At 32.1% G+C, this 24,471-nt stretch overlaps 1 long non-coding RNA gene across 3 annotated transcripts in view; it reads left to right on the forward strand.

Moving 5' to 3' along the window:
• Positions 1 to 8,018: 8,018 nt before the first annotated feature.
• The window catches only part of LOC143230072 (uncharacterized), an 80,819-nt gene continuing 64,366 nt past the window's right edge, over positions 8,019 to 24,471 (forward strand). Inside the window, exons 1-5 of one of the 3 annotated variants that reach the window (XR_013016218.1) lie at positions 8,019 to 8,161; positions 8,348 to 8,646; positions 10,535 to 10,631; positions 13,251 to 13,409; positions 23,016 to 23,172. This is a non-coding gene — a long non-coding RNA (uncharacterized LOC143230072). Of the gene's footprint in view, positions 8,162 to 8,347; positions 8,647 to 10,534; positions 10,632 to 13,250; positions 13,410 to 22,208; positions 22,914 to 23,015; positions 23,173 to 24,471 lie in introns of those variants that run through there. The other 2 variants (XR_013016220.1, XR_013016219.1) reach the window with 2 other exon arrangements.

The raw sequence follows: 24,471 nt of genomic DNA on the forward strand, positions 1-24,471 counted from the left end.
CATATCTAGCTACTATTGGGGTCATTATAAGTTACACATGACTTGGGAAACATGGAGATTATATTGTGCTATCGACTTACATTACTGAAAAGATACTCGCATGTATTCCTAATAAACTTGTTTGTTTGTTTTTTGAATTTCGCACAAAGCTACTCGAGGGCTATCTGTACTAGACGTCCCTAATTTAGCAGTGTAAGACTAGAAGGAAGGCAGCTAGTCATCACCACCCGCCGCCAACTCTTGGGCTACTCTTTTACCAACTAATAGTGGGATTGACCGTCACATTATAACGCCCTCACGACTGAAAGGGCGAGCATGTTTGGTGCGACAGGGATGCGATCCCGCGACCCTCAGATTACGAGTCGCACGCCTTAACACGCTTGGCCATGCCGGGCCTCCTAACAGAACATTTTTATTATATTACTATTTAATTCACTATTTTTAATCTTAACTTATTTAAAGACGTTATTTTCACATTTCGGTTACTTTTGTGATAATAAATAAAGAATAAACATAAAAAACATGAAATAAAGTTATTAATTGAATATTCGTTTCTATCGGTTATAGACAGTATAGAATTAAACATGACATAACTATTAAGAGATTCTGAAAAAGGATGTGACAGGTGGGTGTGGCAAGAGAGGTCTGATTTTCTGTTTTTTTTTAATTCTGCAACTCCCCAAAAATAGAAGGTTATAAAAATTATGATTTGCTTGAGCAATGACGACTTTATAGTGAACAATTTGTATTTAGTATCATACATTTTGGAGGGGTGGTGGATCAAGTGTATTATTGCACAGGCCACCCAAATAAATAAATTATAGTTCGTGAGTCTAGAAGAATAGAGACAAGAGTGAATGATTATTAATATTATTTTAAAATATTACCCCGAGCCCCATTAAACCTTAATCCGACACTGTAAGCTACGGGTATTAAAATCTGATGTTTAACGTATTAAGCCCACAGACTTATAGTGGATATTGTGTTTTATAGGTTATTTTTCTTTCTAATTATAAAATTTCAGAAAAGAATTACAGATATGGAGAAAACGAGGCTGTTATTCTTTATGTACTAGTGTGTGTTTAACATTATTTGAATGTTTAATTCTTAGACAGTACAGAAATGACTGGGGCAATCGAACAAAGCATATCGCCATCTGTAGTTGTTTAAAGAAACTAGAGAATAACAACTATTTTACTTAGATGAAACCAGTTACCGTGAAATGGCCCGGCATGGCTAGGTGGTTAAGGCACACGTCTCGTAATCCCGCGACACTCGGATTACCCGTCACACTAAACATGCTCGCCCTTTCAGCCGTGAGAGCGTTATAATGTGACGATCAATCCCACTATTCGTTGGTAAACGCGTAGCCCAAGAGTTGGCGGTGGGTGGTGATGACTAGCTACCTTCTCTCTAGTCTTACGCTGCTATATTAGGGACGGCTAGCGCAGATAGCTCTCGAGTAGCTTTGAGAGAAATTCAAAACAAGCAAACAAACAAACTAACAGACGCAATATACACTCATTGACCACTTTATTAAACGTACACCTGCTCTTTTAATGTAAATAGCCAAACAGTGAATAATGTAGTTGCAACTCAATACATAAGGCACGCAGACATGTCAATAGGTTCAGTTCTTGTTTGAAGAAAAATCAGAATTGGGAAGATGTGTGGTTTAAGCGACTTTGACCATGGAATGATTGTTGGTGTCAGACGTGGTGGTTCCAACATCTCAGAAACTGCTGATCTTCTGGGACCTTCACACACTACAGTCACTAGAGTTCACAGAGAATGGTGAGAAAACAGTCAGTAATCGGCAGTTCTGTGGGCGAAAACACATTTTTAATGATAGAGGTTATAGCAGAATGGCCAAACTAATTCAAGCTGACAAGAACACCACAAATACGCAAAGAACCACTCTTTAGAACAGTGCTGTACAGAAGCGGATGACCTACAGCAGCAGAAGACCAAGCCGGGTTCTATTCCTGCCAACTATGAACGGAAAGATTAGGTTAAGGTGGGCATCACATCAGGATCACCAAACCTGGACGTTTGAAGATTGGAAAAGCATCGCCTGGTCTGAAGAATATTGATATCTGCTGCGACATGCAGATGATAGGAGCAGAATTCGGCGTAAACAGCATTAATCCATCTTGTCTTGTGTCAGCGTTAGAAGCTGGTGGTGGAGTAATGGTGTGGGAATGTTTTCGTGGCATACATTAGGTTTCTTAACACAAAATGTGCATCATTTGAATTCATGCTGCCAACTTTGCGTTCCATCGCATTCCAATGGTGCTCTATTGAATTGAGATCTGGGGACTGTGCAGGCCATTGGAACAGCTTGAGATGATGTGTGCTGTGAGATACGGTGCATTGTCCTCCTGAACATAGCCACTGGAAAATTAATAGACTGTGGCCATAAACGGATGCACATGGGCAGCAAAATGCTCAGGTTGACAAATTGGAGGAACTGTGTGATGCTCTCAAGTCAGCATGGACCGAAATCTCTAAGGAATTTTTGAATCACCTTGTTGATTCCATGTCACAAAAAATTCAGGTTTTTCTGGAAGGAAACGGGGGTTCTACCCTATACTAGATAGGTGTACCTAATAAAGTGATCACTGAGTGTATATACAAAGTCAAAATCAAGTGTTTGTTTCCAACAAACAAGAGTGAACAGAGTACCTAAAATAAAACTGGTAACTTCAAAAACAGACACCAAACAGCATTTTATTATCGAGTTGGTGACTAACTTGATAAACTACTTAACTGTAAGCATTAATTACGTTCATTAGTGTCACATTAAATAATATATTAATCAAAATTATAATCAAAATATTTACATAATAAAAATATTCAAATAAACAAAATTAGAGTTTTCAGCTATTACTTTTTTGATCATTTCAACTAGCTGATCAAATCTTTACATATGTACAGACAGATGATTCTATGCGATATAAAAGTGGCCAATACTGACAGCTATCGCTCAGCACATTGAAGTCTAAACTTGTCTCATACTTCTACAACCAAAATTGTTCTTGTGCAAGAAGTAATTACCTTGCTATATTGTGTGCAAGTACACAGGATCTCTATAGAAATGTTCTAGAACAGAGTATCTCGCTCAGTGTGAAGACACCAACACTTCTGAATCAGATGAATAAAGTATAAAACTCAACTTTATCTTATTTCTACGAACATTTCTAGTGATACAGTTCATTCTGTTATTGTTTTTATACTGAACTGAGTTTAGTTCATATTTTTGTTATCTGTTTTATTTGTATGTTCAATAGTTTATATCAAAATACAATTTATCATTAAACCATCGTGTGAAGATCCATAAATATTCACGTGCATGATCTCGGAAACCTATGAATTATCTATAAACTAATGAAAACTGCAGTTTCTATTCTTACTTATATGTAGTGTTCTGCATGCGTCAAGGTATGTTTGGTAATATCACTTATTGAAGCTGGTGTGTATAACTCGGTTCTACACTTTATGCCAGTCTAGTGTGTATAACTCGGTTCTACACTTTATGCCAGTCTAGTGTGTATAACTCGGTTCTACACTTTATGCCAGTCTAGTGTGTATAACTCGGTTCTACACTTTATGCCAGTCTAGTGTGTATAACTCGGTTCATGTGGTCTACACTTTATGCCAGTCTAGTGTGTATAACTCGGTTCTACACTTTATGCCAGTCTAGTGTGTATAACTCGGTTCTACACTTTATGCCAGTCTAGTGTGTATAACTCGGTTCATGTGGTCTACACTTTATGCCAGTCTAGTGTGTATAACTCGGTTCTACACTTTATGCCAGTCTAGTGTGTATAACTCGGTTCATGTGGTCTACACTTTATGCCAGTCTAATGTGTATAACTCGGTTCTACACTTTATGCCAGTCTAGTGTGTATAACTCGGTTCATGTGGTCTACACTTTATGCCAGTCTAATGTGTATAACTCGGTTCATGTGGTCTACACTTTATGCCAGTCTAGTGTGTATAACTCGGTTCTACACTTTATGCCAGTCTAGTGTGTATAACTCGGTTCATGTGGTCTACACTTTATGCCAGTCTAGTGTGTATAACTCGGTTCTACACTTTATGCCAGTCTAGTGTGTATAACTCGGTTCTACACTTTATGCCAGTCTAGTGTGTATAACTCGGTTCATGTGGTCTACACTTTATGCCAGTCTAGTGTGTATAACTCGGTTCTACACTTTATGCCAGTCTAGTGTGTATAACTCGGTTCATGTGGTCTACACTTTATGCCAGTCTAGTGTGTATAACTCGGTTCATGTGGTCTACACTTTATGCCAGTCTGAAGTATTTGAGAACAAAAGTTTTCAATTCCCATTCATTCCTGTTCTGTTAATGTTCATTCATTCCTGTTCTGTTAATGTTCATTCATTCCTGTTCTGTTAATGTTCTGTGTGTCAAGTTTAATATACTTAAATCATATTTCAGTTATTTGAAATTCTAGATAAACCTGGATACACTCTGCCAGCTTAACTAATGTTATTCTGAATCATTTGTGAACGAGTAAGGGTTTGCAATTGTTGCTTAACCTTGTATGTTCGTTATTTTGTATTGAACTTGTTATTTCTCTTCAAAAATGTTATTTGTTTGAGGCCATATACACACCTTGATTCTTTCAAAGTCTTAGATGGATAATACACTAACTTACCATATGCATGTTCCTGTGTTTTGCAATAAAATGTCCAACTACCACCTCATACGTTTGTAAAACACTTCCAGTAGGTGTTCAGCAAAAAACACTGCGTATTTACTACTTGCTAAAGCTTTTGAATTAAAAAAATGTTTACATAACTTAATAACATAACTCAGAATTGTTTCATTTATTTTTAAGAAGCATAAAATAAAGATGATCTGCCACAAGATTCTAATGTCTCCTCATGATTCACTGAGGCTTAATATACCAGTTAAGTGTCTCCTTTTGAGTTAAAACTAACAAATAATACCCTGGTACACACCCACAGTATCCCCTTACTATGTGTACAAAGTTTTGGGTTCTCTTCTCTTGGATACCTTGCAGTCACACATACAACTCGTCATAATGTTAACGGCTCTCAAAGACCAGTAATAACCGACTTCTGATTGGAAGGAAAACGAAGACAAGGACGACATAAATTTATAAATTAAAGATTTATTAAGCCTCATTGCAATAGAGTCATACCGCTTACTAAAACTTCTTAATACTTAATTTTGGTTTCCTATTCCTGGCGTCGAATAATCTACTCCACCAGTGAGTGCCAAACGCTGAAAGGCGAAATAACATGTATGGTTAGACAACTGTCAGTGATGACGAGAAAACCCACTTGTAGAGAAAAATATATATGTAAAAACGGCTCGTTTTGGTTGAGAAAATTTTTTTACGTAGAGGAGCAAACAACGTTTCGACCACCTTCGGCCATCGTCAGGTTCACCGTTTTTACATATATATTTAGACAACTGTGTTTTCATTCAGGGCGTAAATAAAGTTATACTGAGAGAGGTATCGCTGCCGTGTTCGCGGGGTGGCGGCTACTACTGGAAATTGTTGTATAAGTTGAGTACGGTTACATGAATGTTTGTAGTATCATAATGCTAGGAAGATGAGTATTTTCTTGAGGGTGGGATTGTTAATTGCTTTATCAAGGTAAGCGACCGGTGTGTATGTGGGGAGACGATAGCGAGAATTTGGAATTGTTTCAGGTTTCTGAGGTGTTTGAGAGACGCATTTACTCTGATCATGTTTCCATATTCGATGATGGGGCGGAAGTAGACTTTATAAATGACTAGAATGTATCTCAAAACGGCTGGTATGGGTATTAACATTTTCATTGATAAGGAGAGAAGAACGTTTCGACCTTCCGAGGTCATCTTCAGGTTAAGATCCTGAAGACGACCGAGGAAGGTCGAAACGTTATTCTCTCCTTATCAATAACCGAACATGTTTGTTCTTTCAGCCGTGGGGGCATTACAATGTTACGGTCAATCCCACTATGCGTTGGTAAAAAAATAGCCCAAAAAACAGTCTTCATGATCTTTAACTGGTTATTTTATTACTGTTTTATGTAAGATCTACGTTGCTTGGGCATTTATATATACATACACGTGTGTTACTCTGTGATGAACATTTTACAAGTTAAAAGCAATGAAGTATTATTATTTTTTGCGGTTACAATAAGTCTAAATTTTCTTATAAAAGTGAGTTTTACTACCAGGAAATCTGTGGCAAATATGTTGATTCGATTTTTTTTTTTTTTTTGAAATTTCGTGCAAAGCTACACGAGGGCTATCAGCCCTAGCCCTTTATAATTTAGTAGTGTAAGACCAGAGAGAAGACAGCTACTCATCAACACCCACTGCGAACTCTTTTACAAACGAATAGTGGGATTGACCGTCACATTATAACATCCCATGGCTTAAAGAGCAAACATGTTTGGTGTGACGGGGATTCGAACACGCAATCCTCGGATTACGAATCGAATACTTAACCACCTGGCCATGTTGTTTCGAAGATTATTGTATTTCTGTTTACTTGAGAAATCTGACTTCAAAATAAAGAAAGTGTGTATAGATATACCTTCTAGCAACTTGCAAAACTAAATTGTTATATCCAAGTCCTTTAATCTAAACTGTAATGTTACAGCTTTCAATCAATGTCAAAAACGCCTGATGGAATAACTCCAGTGAAAACACCGGCATAAAAGTTATCTCACAGTAAAGTTCAACAGAAGCGAGACTGATTTTAAGAACATCGTTATGTTGTTAGTTTTTATAGATTCAGTATGTTTAATTTTTAGATGTAAAAACGGAAAACTGCTCATCACGAACATTTACAAAATACAAAAATTTCAAAGCTCTCTAAAGTTACTAACACCAAAAATATACTGACTTCAATCTTTAAGGTTCCTAACGGACTTAAACAAACAATAACAGACAATGTACAGGCAATGCGTGCACCACCTGGTATAATGTACAGCCTCACTAAGGTTCAGGCGCAGATAGCCTAGTTGTTTTGCGCTATAAAACGCCAAACCGACCCACCCACCCCTGAAGTTCATAAACAGAATCATCCATTACGCCCGCCTAGGTTTGGCTAGCTGGTTAGGGTTTCGACCCGTAATGTAAGGATCGCGAGTTCGAATCCCCGTCACATCAAACGTGTTCGTCCTTTCTGCTGTGGAGGCGTAATAATGTGACGGTCAATCCTACAGTTCATTGGTAAAAGAGTAGCCCAAGAGTTGACGGTGGGTAGTGATGGCTAGCTACCTACCCTATAGTCTTATATTACTAAATTATGGACGGCTAGAGCAGATAGCCTTCGTGTATCTCTGTACAAAATTCAAAACAAACAAACAAACCATTACGCCCAATACCTTCTGCAATCAGAATGCACAGTTATAAAACAGCCAAATTCCTTGTACCTGTTCTTAAACCATTAATATTGAATGAATTTACTGTTCTGGGCTCATTTTCATTTGTTAAAAAAAAAAAAAGAGTTAAAAAATCTACATCCTACTGATGAACAATTAGTGGGTCCTTTTGATATGGCCTAGCGCGTTAAGGCGTGCGCTTCGTAATCTGAGGGTCAGGGTTCGCGCCCGAGTCGCGCCAAACATGCTCGCCCTCCCAGCCGTGGGGGCGTTATAATGTTACGGTCAATCCCACTTTTCGTTGGTAAAAAGAGTAGCCCAAGAGTTGGCGGTGGGTGGTGATGACTAGCTGCCTACCCTCTAGTCTTACACTGCTAAATTAGGAACGGCTAGCACAGATAGCTCTCGAGTAGCTTTGTGCGAAATTCCAAAAAACAAACAAACAAACCTTTTGATATAAGTTATTTATTCATAAACATTCCATCGGATTAAACCGTTGACATTTGTTTGCAAAAACTCTTTCAATAGAAATATCTTGTTCATGGCTTAATTAAATAACAACTTAGATCTTTAATTATTCATTCTTTAAATAGCAATCATTTTGTATTTAATGGACAAATTTAAAATGTTTGTCGAGATTATGGGATGATTACGATGAGAAGGTTATATTACATTAATTTATTAACTAAGTTGTTTTAGGCCTTTTTACTTGAACTCAAGTCAGCAACTGCTTACAGAATCTAAGGCTTATTTTTACCGGCTATTTCCTGCTGGAGAATTACGTAAAATATAAATCATTTTGTTATACCTCCTTTATTAAGAGCTCTGGATAAGATTTGTTTGTTTGGTGTTTACTTCCACTTAATTTAATATCAGTTGGACCTGATGATGTATACTATGAAATGCTGTTCCATGTATCTCCTGCTTCTCTTGCTATTCTTCTGATTGTTTTTAACTGGATCTTGCAGGATAATGTTTCTCCTGACGCCTGGTGCCAGGCTGTTGTTCCTAAGCCTGGGAAGGTTCCAAAGATTCCTTTAAACTACCATCCAATTGCTTTGACGAGCTGTCTCTGTAAGTACTTAGAGAGGATGGTTAATGCTCGTCTTGTCTGGCTTCTCTCGTGCACCCAGTGTGGGTTCCAATGACAGCGCTCCACCGTGGACTACCTGATTCAACTTGAAACGTCAATCAGAGAAGCCATACTCAAACGACATCTTTCATCAATATTCTTTGACATTGAGAAGGCTTATACTACATCATGGAGGTATGACATTTTGCAAGATCTCCATATATATGAGTTATGTGGCCATCTTCCCATTTTTATTAAAAATATTTTAATGGACAGGCGATTCCAATGTAATGTAAAATACTCAACACTTTGGATTATTATATTTTGAATCCTTAACTTAGTTGTAAACATACAATTATAATCAGATAACATACACAACACTTTGTGTTATTATACTTTGGATGTTTAACTTAGTTGGAAACTTGACAATTATAATTAGTTAAACTACATTATGAGGTTTGTCACATTGACTTATCATTTTGTTTTTATAAACTTCAATGGATTATGTTGATTTAAATATTGTTTGCTAGTGTTTGAAATTACATCTTTTGATATATGTGTTTACTAACTTACCTAGATATCGTGATACTCATTTCAGTTTCTGTGACTCGGCAATAAAGACTAGATTATAAAAGTTTACTTATTACACACAATATTTTATTAAGGCTTATATGGGTTAGTATGAGCTGATAATTTGTATTTAGTATGTACAGTGGAACTTGTTGGTTTAAGTAATTAGGCAGCTTTCATTGTGACTTAACACTGTGATGTGTGTTGTATTTTTGCCTTTTTTAATGTTGTATAAAAATACTTTCTCTAGCAATCAAAACTTGATTTTGAAAGTATAGAAACATAACTGATAATGAATAGTAGAGCCATGGCAACATATGTAAACACCTGTGATGAATGTTTTGAATTACACATATTTCATCTTCAATAAATCAATAAAATGAATGAATTAAACAATCTTTAGTATAAATATTAATATAAACATACAATAAACAGTGTTATAAATATTAATATAAACATACAATAAACAGTGTTATAAATATTAATATAAACACACAATAAACAGTGTTATAAATATTAATATAAACATACAGTAAACAGTGTTATAAATATTAATATAAACATACAATAAATAGTGTTATAAATATTAATATAAACATACAATAAACAGTGTTATAAATATTAATATAAACATACAATAAACAGTGTTATAAATATTAATATAAACATACAATAAACAGTGTTATAAATATTAATATAAACATACAGTAAACAGTGTTATAAATATTAATATAAACATACAATAAACAGTGTTATAAATCGTTCAATATAGAAAGAAAAAAGTGCAAGAGGGAATGAATTTGAATATCTATTGAAGCTTGAACTTTCATTCAATATGTGAACTTTATTTTAGCAACAGTTTGTGATCATTACATCCATAAGTTATTACTGAAATATCTTCTCAAGAAATGTGTTGTGATGATGATGTTTCATCATGAGAATATATAGAAAACTTAGATGCAGTTTGAACTTTAACTCCAGTTCTGTTAGAAACTTTCATGTGTTCCTGGGTATGTATTTGTAAATGACAAGAAGTTTTGCTTGTGTTAGGACTTTTACGTCTACAATCTCAGTTGTTAGTGGTAAGATAAATATGATTTCAGGTTATATCTACAGATATTTACTAGAAATAATTTAATCGTTTATAAGGTTAAATTAAACAACACAGAATTTTATCACTCTACTTGATGATGTAGTTTATAAGTTTATAAACTTATACTAACACTGCACTTAAAATTTGTAAAGTATGAAGTCTGTACTGTGTATTAAAAGCTGTGCCAACAACTTACTGTTATATTCAATTATTACAACTAACCTATTATTAGGCTGTATGTAAGAGGAATTTCCAGCCAAACACAATATATATGTGCATGTGTGTATTTATTATAAACAAATAAAGCTAACCTTTACCAAATAATTTTCATGCCCAGTCAACACCAGTAGATTAATTTTTTTCATTCTGCAATGAAATCTTGAAGGCTCGCAATTTATAATTGTCACTCACTACTTCTAGGTGTATTTTACTCTTGAAACCAGACAGTATTACCCCACTTGGATAGAAAAGATATATAACAACAAAATTCAAAGCCGTAGCCATATAAACCTGAACAGTAGGTTACTATCTTTTGTTGTGTATTATGGGAAATAAATACTCAGTTGATTTTCTCTGTGTCAAATACTCTGTCTAACCAGCTGTCTGTTGTTAAATTTTAATTATTTCTGAGAATGAATAAGTGTGAATTTATGTGTTTATGCATACACAGGTATGTATATGTGTGTGTTTATATGCATGTGCGTATGTTTATATATATAATGCATGAATACATTCAAAAAACATTGCCAGTTATTAATTTTTTTATGGAGGCAGACAGCTATTTTTAAATATGTACACTGTGGCCCTTGATTTTTTCAAATAAAATGAAAATGTATATAAATATATTAGGTGTTTCTTGTAATTGTTTTACTGCTTTCTCTATAAATCCAAGTACTATAGTATATCAGACAAAAGCTAACTGTCATAAATCCATATCAGCCCATTTGTTATCCCAATGTATTATTTTCTTAATAATTAAGTTTTTTTTTTGGGCTTTTCTATTAGAATAGAATATTTCACATAATGAAGACATATAAAGAGTATTAAAGTATCATATACTAACAACAACTATGGTATTATAAAATAAGTAGGCCTGAGGATATCATCTTTCATTCTTTTTATTTCTCTGTAGGATACCCAATTGAAAATCTTTCATTTCTCTATCTATACTCATGAATAACCTGTCTGAGACTGTCCATGATCTATTATTTTGTGACTATATTTGGGCTTTAGAACTGTACAAACAAAGGTCAATAATATATATATATATATATGTTATTAGCTGATAAACTTTTTAAATAAAAGTAACATAACTTCTGTAAAATACAACAAATTACTTTTTATGCTCATGTGTTGTAATTTTAAGGTTATATGTGATACAAATATATTTAACCTATACTATACTGAGTGTCTAGTGGAAAGTAAAGTCTGTGGTATTTGCATATTAAACATGAAGAAGTTTGCAACATAACCCAGTCATAACTAGAACATTAGTGTTTCAGAATCTGATGTGTCATATTGGTTAATTGCATATTGCAAGTATTTGTCAAGTATGAAGTCTGTACTGTGCATTAAAAGCCATGCCAACAACTTACTATTTATTACAAGTAGTCTATTATTAAGATGTATGTATATGGAACTGCTGGTCACACACACACACACACACACATTTTTGTATGTGCATGTGCATTTATTATCAACAAATACAGCTAACCTTTATCAACATTTTCATGCCCAGTCAGCACCAGTGGTTTAAATTTTTTTCATTCAGCTACTAAATCTTGCAGCTTCACAATGTTTGATTACCAGTTACTACTTCTAGGCTTATTTTACTTTTAAGAGTAAGTAGCATCACCCCACTGGTGGATGAAACAAAGTTGAAGCAATTGCCTTATAAACCTGGAAAATTGATCACTAGCTTTTGTTGTGTATTGTGGAAAATAAATATGTAGCTTATTTTCATTGTACTAAATAGTAGGTCTATCAAGCTATCTTTGTTAAGTTTTTATAACTGATGAACCTTTGTTGTGAAAAGTAGGTTGTGTGCTGAGATGTTTAACTGTTAAATGTTTACATAATTGATGGGCCTTTATTGTGAAAAGTAGGTTGTCTCCCAAAATGTTTAACTGTTAAATGTTTACATAATTGATGGGCCTTTATTGTGAAAAGTAGGTTGTGTGCTGAGATGTTTAACTGTTAAATGTTTACATAATTGATGGGCCTTTATTGTGAAAAGTAGGTTGTGTGCTGAGATGTTTAACTGTTAAATGTTTATATAACTGATAGATCTTTGTTGTGAAAAGTATTTTGTCTGTTGGCCAAACAGGTTGTTTACTGGTCTGTTTGGTGCTAAATGATACATGTTCTTTAGGTATTTGCTATGCTAGGTAATTTGCCATTTAGACTGTTATTTGTTGAATTTTTACTTATTTGGCAAATATTTGCTGTGTAAAATAATTTTTATATCATGGTATTTTCTATTAAATTTTACACACTCAGTAGGTCTTTGTGGTTACACCGTTTGATCAGTTTTCCATATTCTTAATAGGTATTTATGAATAATGATATATATATATATGTATATATATTTCTAATATGATGTTTTTAGCATCAGCATAGCAGAATGAGTTTGTTTTTGTTTTATGAAGTAAGACATTTTAGCTTATAGCACCAATATCTTTTGACTGATTTGATATTTAGTTATAGTTTTGGTTCCGGGAGGACAAACACTTTCAATCGATATACTTAACAATGCCAAAATTCTTGTAAATTAATTTATTTTAATCCTATCTATAAGAATCTCAATTTAAGGGTAAGCTAGTAAAGATCCTAATGAGTTATAAAATTGAATTTACAACACATGTGCTTCATGTTTGGTATTGCTGGTGCAAAAGAGTATAGCTAATAGAAAGGGAAAATGGTCTCTAAGATTAATTTATAATGTCTGAAAGACTTTCAAGTACCATAGCTACTGAGGATACCCTCTTGTTATTGGTTACTAAGTTACTAAGTAAACTTAGTTTACTTCTCTGTAGTGAAAACAGTAATAGTTAAAGTAAGAACCTTCATAAAACATTTGTTGAAAACATTGATCTTGTATTTAATGTACCTTCAACTATTCATTTTATTTATTCAGGTTGTATGAAGATAAGTATTACCAAAGAGTTTTGTTATGTGGACTGTATTCAGCCACTGACTGACCAGAAACAGAGAGTTTTGTTATGTGGACTGTATTCAGCCACTGACTGACCAGAAACAGTAGGAGAAAAACCTATTAATTTTGAGATGGAAGAAGGTTTGTCACCACTTACGAGCAATAATATTGTTCTTTTGTTATAATTATAGCTTTTTCATTAGGTTTTTGACATATAATATAATTAGTCTAACGTCACTGGAGGTTAACGAACTTAACAGATTTTTAATTGGCAACTGTATTGTGCAATGACTTATATAAGCATGACTTTGATGCTTTTGTAGAATGTTTGTAAACAGCTGCTACATAAATTAATATATATACATCATGAACTACAAGAATTTTAACATTGTACTGTTAACAGGTAATGTTTTCAGAAAATATTCACAAAACCCATTAAGATTATGTTATTTTGAGTGATAAAAATGAAATTAATAATTTGTTTTATTTAATACAAGAATCATTTGATAGTTATGAAGTAAAGTATGATGACCAACTAAATAGGTTACAAGGTCTGACATGTTTTATGTATATTAATTATTTTAATAACTGCATGTATACTTGCATATCAATGTGACATATTTTATATGACACTTTAATACTTTATTAATTTTCAGTTCCACGTGTTTTTATTGTCAGTCTTGTTGACTTATTTAGTACCAGTTCTCTTTATCAGTCTTTTCACCTAATGTAGTACCAGTTCTCTTTATCAGTCTTTTCACCTGATGTAGTACCAGTTCTCTTTATCAGTCTTTTCACCTAATGTAATACCAGTTCTCTTTATCAGTCTTTTCACCTGATGTAATACCAGTTCTCTTTATTAGTCCTTTAACCTAATGTAGTACGTTATCTTTATCAGTCTTGTCACCTAATGTAGTACCAGTTCTCTTTATCAGTCTTTTCACCTAATGTAGTACCAATTCTCTTTATCAGTCTTTTCTCTTTATGTAGGACCATGTTTCTTTATTAATTTTTCTCCTAATGTAGTTTCATCTTTCTTTAACTTTTCTCTTAATGTAGAACCAGATTTCTTTATCAGTCTCTTCACCTAATGTAGTTCCAGCTTTCTTTATCAGTCTTGTCACCTAATGTAGTTCCAGCTTTCTTTATCAGTCTTGTCACCTAATGTAGTACCAGCTTTCTTTATCAGTCTTGTCACCTAATGTAGTACCAGCTTTCTTTATCAGTCTTGTCACCTAATGTAGTACCAGCTTTCTTTATCAGTCTTGTCACCTAATGCTTTCTTTATCAATCTTTTCACCTAATGTAGGACCAGCTTTCTTTATTAGTTGTTTCTTCTAATGTAGAATCAGATTTCTTGATCAGTCTTTTCACCTGATTTAATATCATATTTCTATATTTTAAACCTTGCTGTCTTCTAAAGTACTAGAGTTGTTTATTGTCAGTCTTGTTCCATTTCAAAATCAGTTTTATTTATCAATCTTTTTAACCTAATTTTCACCAGTTTCTTTATCAGTTTTGTTTATTGATACAGTATTAAGTTTTTATCACTCTTTTTTTTCTAACTCAGTACTAAGTTTTTATTATGCTGTTTTTAAGATGTCAAAGTTCTTGAATGTCAGTCTTATCAACTGAATGTGTAACAGTTTTATTAAAAAGTCAGTTATTCTAAAGTAACTAATTCCTTTATTATCAGTCTAGTTAGTTAACTCAGTATCTGAGTATTCTTAAATGTCAATCTTATCAACTGAATGTGTAACAGTTTTATTAAAAAGTCAGTTATTCTAAAGTAACTAATTCCTTTATTATCATAACTAGACATAATATTATTATAACTAGACTTAGTTAGTTAACTCAGTATCTGGTTTATTTTTGCCTTTTATGGTGTAAATGCTACCAATGCATGATTATAATTAATTATACTTACCTTAAGAAATTAGTAATAGGTCTGTAATATTTTTAAACACTACATGCTGTATCTAGTCCCTTTATTTCAAGAATTAGTTGAGTATATAATAATTGTATTTCAACCATACTGTGTTTACCATGTGTGTTACTAAATGTCTAATTCTTTCAAAGAACACTTCTCATTTCTTCAGAAGCTTTGGACTTTTTGAATGTTGAGGTTACCAGTGTTTGTACAGTATTTTTACATTCATTGAAAGACTTAAATCGTGTAGTATTTTTGACAACAATTCCCACTAAATATATGTGCTCACACTAATATTTGATTAATGGAACAGGTTTTGAACTTGAACTACTTAAATCTTAACAGTACCTACAAGATGAAGTCATAGTACACAAATTGATAGTTTAGATGTTTAACCAGTTTTATAACAGTATTATAGAGTACAGATAATCAAGTGATATGAGACATGGTCGTATTCTAGAGCACAGATAACCAGGTACATGAGACAAGGTGTGCTAATTGATAGTTTAGATGTTTAACCAGTTTTATAACAGTATTATAGAGTACAGATAATCAAGTGACACGAGTCATGGTAGTATCCTAGAGCACAGATAACCAGGTACATGAGACAAGGTGTGCTAATTTATAGTTTAGATGTTTAACCAGTTTTATAACAGTATTATAGAGTATAGATAATCAAGTGACACGAGTCATGGTAGTATCCTAGAGCACATATAACCAGGTACATGAGACAAGGTGTGCTAATTTATAGTTTAGATGTTTAACCAGTTTTATAACAGTATTATAGAGAACAGATAATCAAGTGACACGAGTCATGGTAGTATCCTAGAGCACAGATAACCTGATACATGAGACAAGGTGTGCTAATTTATAGTTTAGATGTTTAACCAGTTTTATAACAGTATTATAGAGTACAGATAATCAAGTGACACGAGTCATGGTAGTATCCTAGAGCACAGATAACCAGATACATGAGACAAGGTGTGCTAATTGATAGTTTAGATGTTTAACCAGTTTTATAACAGTATTCTAGAGCACAGATAACCAGGTACATGAGACAAGGTGTGCTAATTGATAGCTTAGATGTTTAACCAGTTTAAAAACAGTATTATAGAGTACAGATAAGCAAGTGACACGAGTCATGGTAGTATTCTAGAGCACAGATAACCAGGTACATGAGACAAGGTGTGCTAATTGATAGCTTAGATGTTTAACCAGTTTTATAACAGTATTATAGAGTACAGATAATCAAGTAACACGAGTCATGGTAGTATTCTACAGCACAGATAACCAGGTACATGAGACAAGGTGTGCTAATTGATAGCTTAGATGTTTAACCAGTTTTATAACAGTATTATAGAGTACAGATAATCAAGTGATATGAGACATGGTTGTATTCTAGAGCACAGATAACCAGGTACATGAGACAAGATGTGTTAATTGATAGTTTAGATGTTTAACCAGTTTTATAACAGTATTATAGAGTACAGATAATCAAGTGACACGAGTCATGGTAGTATCCTAGAGCACAGATAACCAGGTACATGAGACAGGGTGTGCTAATTGATAGTTTAGATGTTTAACCAGTTTTATAACAGTATTATAGAGTACAGATAATCAAGTGACACGAGTCATGGTACACTAACTGATAGTTCAGATATTTAACCAGTTTCAGGTCAATGGTTAACACACAAAATGTTGCTTTTCCTTGGCTGTTGTAAATGAAGAATTTGTTTAGATTTAGCTCTCTCAACACATGTTTGGTTGAATACCCACATCTTTGTCTTTACTCATTTAAAGTGTTTATAGTTTTGATACCACTAACTTTTAACTGAAGAAGGTTTAACAAACTATTATCTATATTGAGTACTTTTGTCACTAGTCTGTGGGGAAAGTGATGTGAATGTTAAGATTAAAAATAATCTTCTTCATCTTAAAATCACAAATTTCATTTACTTTATCTCCAAAACCTTTTAAATACAATTGTTTGTTTTTAGTAAAACTATTTTATCTGTTATTTTCTCTATACAATGTTGGTCAATTTGACCTATCTCTTGACAACCAAAAGTTAGAAAACCAAAACAGTTTTGGTAATTAAAGGAAATTGTTTGTCTTCTAATACTATTATTGAATAATCATGGAGAAAATGTTTACTTGTAATACTTTTGTGATGATTGTGTACAAAGATATCTGCTTTGTTAGCCCTCTTACATCCTGTAGCTCAAGGTGTACATGTCACAATGTTTTACAGAGTTATGTTTAAATTTTAAATAAATGACTTTATTATCAATATACACAGATAAACTTGGTATCAAACATAGTTAGTGAACACAATTTTAATATTGTATAAGTTTAATGTTCTTATTTTTAAAAAGAAATAATTATAAGATCCTAAATCTTTCCTGGTATTATTAGTATTGTGACATTTGATCTCTAGGTCTTTCCTCTTCTCTAATTTATTGAACATCCCTCCAAGAAATAAGAAATGTAACATAGACTTCTAATTATAATATGCACAAAGTATAATTTTTATATCTCTCATTGTTATTATTCTACAAACCATAAACTAGATAATCAGATCCACCTATTACATTCCATCTTTCACAAATGCTAATAGTTGTGTTTAATGTTTCACACAATATTATTTATACCCAATAGAAAGCTAAAGTTTTAATCTATCTAATGGTCAAATTTGATGTTTTCGTTACACAGCACTTTTGATTTTGTCATTTGAAATTACACAAATTACAAATTATATTTAAGAGCTTAGCTGAATTTCTTCAATGATATTATTACATAGTTAGAAAGCTAGAAAATTATCATATTTATAGGACAGTGTTTTCTGTGTTCTTATTTGCATTATTTAATTTAATAAAAACATTATTTATTGTATCAATACCATTAATATATTAAAAAGTAGGCTTAAGTTTGACAACAAATGCAATAAAAATGAAGAAAAGATTAAGGTGTGTACTTTATTCCATGTTTGTAATGTTTTTTTCGTTATTTGTTATTATAACAGTAAGTAAAATGTAAAAATAGAAACTTATGAGGTAAGTGAAGAATAAAAGAGATTCTTCTTAACAGAGTATGTTTGTGAACAGCTGATGGATTATATAATTTGATATGTTAGTGTTCAAAGTGTATTTGTAAAGTGATTTACAACTTGTATGGTATAATTATTAGTTACACACCATTCAAGGTACAATAAACAAAAAATAAGTATTTCTGTATTGTTACAAGTTATAAGGTATTTAAAATAAAACATTTCTAGTGCCCTGTTACAACTTTATATAATTTTAGAAAGAAAAAGGGTAATGTAGATTTATTTCATAATTTTATATGGTGGTAACAACGTAAGTTTAAGTCCACCAACCCAGTATATGTTATGGTAAATAAAATAAGAAAAGAAAAAGTTGCATATATTTAGAAAATTTTAGAGATTATACAAATGAAATTTGAAAAGTTTCAGATCAAGAGAAGTATTTTTATTTTAACGTGAAAATTGTTTTACATTTTCTCACACTCTTATTCCCTATATTTATGAACAGTATTTTTAGTAAAAAATTTTTCATTGAAAATTTTGGTTGTTTTTTGTTTACATAGGGCTTGTAATGTTTACTGTATGTCATATTTTGTGAATTCTCATTAGGTAGATACTATCATTGTTATGGTGCATATACATTCATTGTTACATTGTGGTTACAAGCTCATGTTAAAATATACATTCATTGTTACATTGTGGTTACAAGCTTGTGTTAACTACTCAAAATCAGTTATGTATTTGTTAATTTCAGTGTCTGCTTCATAGCTTGTGTATCACTACTCTTGTGTAAACCTGTAAAATCTGGTAAGGAAGTTTGATTTTAAATTGTAGTATTTCTACTTCTAGGGAAACAGAAACAATACATTTGAAATTTCTGTTGTTCTACAGAGATATTTTGAAGGTGATAAATGAATGTGAGGAATGGCTGTATCGTAACTTAAGGTGTCTGTGTTTGTAGTTTTGATCATTTTCTCTCTTATCTGATGAATTTCAGTGGAGCTTTCTTGTTTTTCACAGGTTTGTTCACTCATTTACAGATATAATCAGAATTGATTTCAAAGTTAAAGGAGGAGACACAATAAGAATCCAATGTATTTATTAATACATACAAGCATATGGAAAAAAAATGATACCAAATACTTAATGAGTTTCTTTTTAAGTTAAATCTGGAAAGAAACATTTTGTAAAAGTGTAATGCTCTAAAAAATGAGTTAGAATAATTCTGGTGCAATTTTTAGTGTAGTTGTTTTATTCAGTAAAACTTTTGTTTCCCTATTTAATGATATTTTCCCCATGCAAGAATATTCATGTGTGTGTATATATAAAATGCATGATTAAACGTTAAGATTACAAAAAAATGATAAATTTTAAAACAATAGGTTTTAATGAACTAAAAGTCCTATTTCTAGCAAATCCATAACTAGTATTTAATGTAAAACTGTTTACATTAGGTAATCTGACTTACCTTGTTAACACAATTATAGTTTTATATTTAGTTCAAGAAGGGCATTGTTATTGATAGTTTTTACAAAATGTATAATTTTACTAAATATATTTGAATGGTGACTATTTTGTACTATTTAATATACAGGAGACATGATTTCTTTCAGTTGAAAAATTTACAAAAGGATGAATATTTTGTAGTGCTATTTATGGTGGACATTTTTATAAAATATTGTTAGTTATTAAGTGTTGACATGGAGGCAGACAATTGTATGTAAATATGTATGCTTTGGAATTTACATGCTTTGAATAATGACATGCTATAAAAATTGTACTTCCCCTATACACCACCATTCTATATGGTATCTAACATGGTCCATCCTCATGTCTACTGTGTTCCAGACTATAGTGGCAATATTAATTTGAGATACATGATATTGGCCCTTGAATTATTTTTTTTCAATAAAAATGCACATAAAGAAATTATGTTTCTTTTATTTGTTTTACCATTTATTTTACTGTCTTGTTTGCAAAACGTTTTTAATATTTAATATGCAGTAGAGCAGAGTTCAGTGTAAAAATCACAATACTTTAATTTATTAGCAGAATGTACAAAATAAACTAATGAATAACATAACATTATTCAAGTGTCATGAAGCTGTAGTAGAAATAACTTTGACATTTTCTTTCACAAAAGGTTGATTGTTGGATCTAGTTATATTAATTCTTTGTTCTGATGATAAACATATTTCATCAAGGAGAAGCAATAGATTCTTCTAGTTCTGCATGCTGGTATTATCATTTGTTTGTTGAATGTGGATGTGGTAATTATTTGTTCTGATGATATGTACAAATTTTACCAAAAATAAACAGTAGATGCTTACAGTTCTACTTATTACTGTGGTAATCTGATTGTTGAATCAGGAATGTTAATTCTTTGTTAGGATGATATGCACACAATTTATTAAAGAGAAGCAACAGATACTTACAGTTCTACAACTTTATGTGGTTTTAAGAGTAATGGAGATAGACTGTAACAATTTTAGCAAAGTACTGAACAACAGTTAAAACCATTATTATAGAACTTTGAGTCATGAAAACACAGACTTAAGAAATCTTAATACAAAATGATACTAATTTTGAATTCCAGTTTGCTCCTGGAGAAAGAAGGTCCACCTTTTGAAAATGCTTGGGTTATAGGGTTTTTATCACTTTATAGAGTTTTGAGTTTATTATTTAAGTTATTGTTCTGTACATTGAGAATCATCAGTTAAGTATATTACAGTTATAAACATTTACCATAAAATTTGTAATACCTCTTGAATTTAAAAATCTTTGTGTCTCATTCCACAACCACAATTATTCTTTCGCAATTATTTCATAAAGTCTAAACAAAAATATTTCTATGGATATGACTTGTGTCTTTGACACTGAATTAGTGTGTATAGTTCACCATGTGTTGTGTAATGGGTGCAAGCACATTATAAAGTAAAAAGTAATGTGTTCGAGAACTGTTTTTGATACAGTATTTATATTTGTAGCATTATTTTATGTTTACATTGATACATACTACTAGAGATATTTGTATAAAATACATGTGAAAATCTTCTTGTAGGCAGTTATTTCTTGTATTTGAAACCAATTTTTAAAATTACAATAAATGTGCCTTGGGACGATACTGCATTAACACTGAAAACTTCATACCTGTAGACCTAAAATAGTTAGTTAATTAACTTAAATGTTAATATTAAACAAAATTCCTAAATACTGGTTTTTCTGTGATATGATATATTGCATGCTTCTTATTTGTTTTTATTTCTGTCACTTTAATAATTCTTTATCCATGTTCTCAGCTGTGAATGGTGACTTTTGATTTTAACGTAAAATGTTCTTGATGCTCAGGTATCCATGCTTTATTTCACAAAATTTCAAAATGACTTACACAAGACTCAACCAATCAGAATAAAGTAACAGTAGTTATCAGGTTGCACAGTAGGTTTTGTAAATAACAATAAAAATGTAGCTGTTGGTTATTATAATAATATCAAACATTTGTGCAGATAAAATCGTGTACTAACTGACTCTGAAAACAAATAGTTACAAAGGGTATCTGTTAATAGTGGGATACTGTCTTATAGAAATTCATCTTTTCTCTCGTTGTTGTGACAACCAACATTTTGTACAACTATGTAACATTTATGTACATGAAATTATTAAATCATGATTAGTTAACTATTTAATGTTTGAAATTACTAATTGTGTTCATAACTTGATGGCTAAAATTTATGTTTTTGCATTGAGATAGCCTGGCACAGCCAGCTAAAGGACAAATGAATGAATGGAGTTGTTTATAGTTATAATTAAGTATTTGACTGCTGTATTGTTAGGTGTTGTAGTTCTGTATGATGTAATTAGTAGTAGTAGATTAGGGAATGATAGCTATATATGTGTGTTTGTGTGTAAGCACATATTTTATTGAAACCATGACAGGTCTGTAAAATTTAAAACTTCTCTTCCCAAGTACAAACTTTCACAAGACTTCAGGATAAACAAGTAGAAATGATAGAAAGGATTTGTGTTTGTGCTTGAAGAGCGCTTGATGTGCATCCAGAGAATATGAATTGCAAGTGTTATGAGCTTACTGATTCCATGACAAGTGGAAGGCAACTTTCTCAATGCTTTACTAAAAGATCAATCCAATTATCATCAACCAACTACAACTCAACAGAGCCAAGTCTTCATTATAAACTGTCACCAGCATTGAACAATAATTCTTAAGTATATGAAAATACCAAACAATCCATTAAGAAAGGTGTGGGTTCTCCAGTACGGAAGAGAAAAGCTCTTGTTGTTGTTGAACCGATGACACCTGGTGAACAGGTGCATGATAAATGTTTGAGTAACGTCTCAGAAAACAATGACAACAGCCTTTATTAAACAGTTCCTTGTGTGTATTCAGATATTTAAAATGAAAATTATTTAATATAACTTTTAAAAATTAAATTTTATTTGTGTCTGTTGTATTATCACTTAAAAAGGGCAGTTGATCAAGAAGGTAGTTTTAAAACAGCTTTAATGTAAATAGTCGAGTTGTTTAAACGTAGTTTTTGTGCTTTAAACTACAGTATCTTATTACTGTCCTTTCTTATTTATTAAAATTTAATGAGCGTAAAATCAGAATATTTTTGTACTTTCTGTTTAGCTGTCTCAGACTACTCAAAATGAGTGCCACATATAATATATTTTGTAGTTTTTAACTGTACCTTAACAGATGTCAGATCTTCATAAAAAAACTTAAATTCAGAGTGGGACTCAATCTCTTCAACAGAGAACCAGAAACCAAGATTTCTTACCTTATCCAAATCAACTTATTAAACAGCCAAGGCTGTAGACCAGTACTTGATCTCAAGGAGAGAGCTCACTAAACAGAACACCAGGGAGTATCTGGGAAACATACAAAACGGTTTCAACTCCGCTGTGTTAGAGTAAGTAAACCTCTAATCATATGTATAAGAAAGTAAACTGTTCTCAAAAAGCAGGTATCAGCAGCTGTAGAAATCAGTATTTACTAATACTTCAAACAACAGTATCTACCAGCCAGACACTGTAGTATTAAACAATACACAAAACAGATATTAGCAGGTGTAATAGACAATACATACAAATACTTTACATAACACTATTCCCTAGCTGCACAGTGTAGTATTAAACAACACACAAAACAGATATTAGCAGCTGTAATAGACAATACATACAAATACTCTATATAACACTATTCCCTAGCTGCACACTGCAGTATTAAACAATACACAGAACAGATATTAACAGCTGTAATAGTCAATACATACAAATACTTTATATAACACTATTCCCTAGCTGGACACTGTAGTATTAAACAACACACAGAACAGATATTAACAGCTGTAATAGTCAATACATACAAATACTTTATATAACACTATTCCCTAGCTGGACACTGTAGTATTAAACAATACACAGAACAGATATTAACAGCTGTAATAGTCAATACATACAAATACTTTATATAACACTATTTCCTAGCTGGACACTGTAGTATTAAACAATACACAGAACAGATATTAACAGCTGTAATAGTCAATACATACAAATACTTTATATAACACTATTCCCTAGCTGGACACTGAAGTATTAAACAATACACAGAACAGATATTAACAGCTGTAATAGTCAATACATACAAATACTTTATATAACACTATTCCCTAGCTGGACACTGTAGTATTAAACAACACACAGAACAGATATTAACAGCTGTAATAGTCAATACATACAAATACTTTATATAACACTATTCCTAGCTGGACACTGTAGTATTAAACAACACACAGAACAGATATTAACAGCTGTAATAGTCAATACATACAAATACTTTATATAACACTATTCCCTAGCTGGACACTGTAGTATTAAACAATACACAGAACAGATATTAACAGCTGTAATAGACAATACATACAAACACTTTACATAACACTATTCCCTAGCTGCACAGTGTAGTATTAAACAACACACAAAACAGATATTAGCAGCTGTAATAGACAATACATACAAATACTCTACATAACACTATTCCCTAGCTGCACACTGCAGTATTAAACAATACACAGAACAGATATTAACAGCTGTAATAGTCAATACATACAAATACTTTATATAACACTATTCCCTAGCTGGACACTGTAGTATTAAACAACACACAGAACAGATATTAACAGCTGTAATAGTCAATACATACAAATACT

This window comes from Tachypleus tridentatus, chromosome 10 (assembly GCF_004210375.1).
Source record: "Tachypleus tridentatus isolate NWPU-2018 chromosome 10, ASM421037v1, whole genome shotgun sequence".
NCBI lineage: Eukaryota > Metazoa > Arthropoda > Merostomata > Xiphosura > Limulidae > Tachypleus > Tachypleus tridentatus.